At 52.1% G+C, this 2,320-nt stretch overlaps 1 protein-coding gene across 10 annotated transcripts in view; it reads right to left on the minus strand.

The window, feature by feature from the left end:
* BCAS4 (breast carcinoma amplified sequence 4) overlaps window positions 1-2,320 on the minus strand; it is a 56,190-nt gene that overhangs the window by 27,140 nt on the left and 26,730 nt on the right. The gene's annotated exons all lie outside the window — the stretch shown is intronic.

The raw sequence follows: 2,320 nt of genomic DNA on the forward strand, positions 1-2,320 counted from the left end.
TTCCCTTCCTCTGAGCCTCTCCCTGAGCTGCGCCCCCACCCGCACCTCCCACCCCCCAACTCCTCCCTCCTCCAGCGGCCTGGAGCATTCTCTCCGCAGTCAGCGCAGCCCTGGCCTCACTCCCCTCAATCACCCTGGGCAAGTGTGGGCGGAACTAAGATGGGGCGATGATGCTGGCTCACCCGGCCAGCCCGGCGTAATCACAGGGTCCTTCCCCGAGGGGAGCAGAGTGTCAGAGGACGAGGGGGACTGGAGGATGCTGAGCCGGGCGGGGGCTTTGAAGACGGAGGAAGGGGCCACGGGCTGAGAAACGCGGGGAGCCTCTAGAAGCTGGAAAAGGCAAGGGTGTGGATTCTCCCCCAGAACCTCCACAAGGAACTGGCTGACACCTGGACGTTAGCCCATAAGGCACATTTTTGACTTCTGACCTCAGGCGCTGTAAGATCAGAAATTCGCGTTTCAAACCACTAATTGGTGGTAATTTTTACGGCGGCAACAGTAAACTACTGTGGCGATGCTTTGTAGACGTGTCTCTCCTGCTGGAATGTGGCGGTGGGCTGTATCTGCCTTCTCACCGTGAGGACCCCACAGCGGCGCATAGTAGGCCCTCAGTGAATGTTAATGGGCTGAACGCTAAAGAAAAGAATTGGACTTGAGAGCTGGGTCGACCCAAACAAGGCAAAAACCAGGGCTACCAATCTTCACTTTTTCTTCCTCTTTCAAATGTGTGGAATAAAATTCAAATGAATCAGCTATTCCAAGGGCAAAGTTTTAATTATAATCCTGCCTCACTCTCTGCTGACAAGAATGTTAATTCTCTGCTAACTCCAGTGCCGACAGCCACGCTCCCCTCCTTTGGAGCTCAGAGAGGCCCACGTCCCTTCTGTCCAGGTGACAGCTATTAAGCTCTAAGCTCCTCTCCGTGCAGGGAACGAAGATCCTGAGCCGAGGGCCCCAGCTCATCTCAGAGATCAGGCCCCCGTGGATACGAGCGGAAACCTCAGCTTCATGCACTTAGCAACGTGACCCTGGGTAAGTGGCCTACCTCTCGGAGTTCATGCCCTTCGTCCGGGAGATGGGACAGCGAGGGTACCAACTTTGCAGGGCAGCAAGGAGAAAAATGAGAGGCCATGCAGCTTAGCCTGGTGCCCACACGTGTAACGGATGGGGGAGATAAGGCAGGAGTGAGGCCATAGGGCACGGCGGGGACTGTGGTGACCGCGAGAGGACATGCCTCACGTGAGGCGCAGCTGCCACCAGCTCCACAAGAATACAGCTGGGGGTAGGAAATGTTCTGTTTCTCAGTGTGGGCCATCTCTCCCTGGGAGATTACATGCGTAAAAATTTGCCGAACTGGACACGGGGATGTGTGTGCTTGATGTATTTACACCTCGAACAAGAAACAGAAGAAAGTACTTAGAGAAATGTGAGCCCAGGGTCAGAAAACTTCCGAATTTCCAAAAGCAGTTTAACATCCAGATATTTTTATATGAAGTACCCAATTTTTTAAAATAGGATACTTTCTATAAATTCACATTTGTCACATTTTTTAAAAAAATGCCACGTGAGCGTAGGCCCCCTTATGCCACCAACCCGGCCGACTGGGTCTAACGGGTCAACTGGGTCTAACGCCTGACACTCTCGAGGCCAGATTAGCGTCTTGGAAGAGGGGACAAAAGAGGCAGAACTAATCCACCGGTCTCACAAAGAAAGCTCGTTTTCCTATACCCACCTCCAGCTGGTCCACTTTGGTGTAGATGCCACGCATTTCTGTCACCTTGGCCTTAAGGAGTGGGATGTTTTCCTCCAAGATCTGTGAAGTGTCGCTTCTGATCTGCAAGGAACAAAACAGCTCATCAAGCACTCTGCCCTGTCACCACATCCTGCGGCCCGTCTCTGGGATCGGCCGGGGTTTGCAGAGACCTCACCGATGGCTGAGACATTGAGTGGCATCCCGCCCAGGGACAGGCCCAGGAGTAACCCAGAGTCCCAGACCCACCCAGTTATTATTTACTGAACCGAAAACTGTTTCCCCAAACTAAACATCTTCATTTTCTAAACCACTGAACTGGACAAACGCAAAGAATCATAATCTCTAAACCAAAGTCAAGGTGAGTCGAGCTTTCCCTGCACTGGAATTAATAATACTAACAAGTTAATAGCAATCATTAACTTGGTAACGAAAGCCATGACGTATCAGGGAGCCTCCTCCAGGCAGACACTGAGCTGAGCGCTTCCTGTGCTCCATGCACCTCGTTTATTTTTCGATTTCTTCTGCGTAGAGGGACCCAAAAGTGACTGTGAACTTTATGAAGCCACC

Source organism: Pteropus vampyrus, unplaced genomic scaffold (assembly GCF_000151845.1).
Source record: "Pteropus vampyrus isolate Shadow unplaced genomic scaffold, Pvam_2.0 Scaffold117, whole genome shotgun sequence".
Lineage (NCBI taxonomy): Eukaryota > Metazoa > Chordata > Mammalia > Chiroptera > Pteropodidae > Pteropus > Pteropus vampyrus.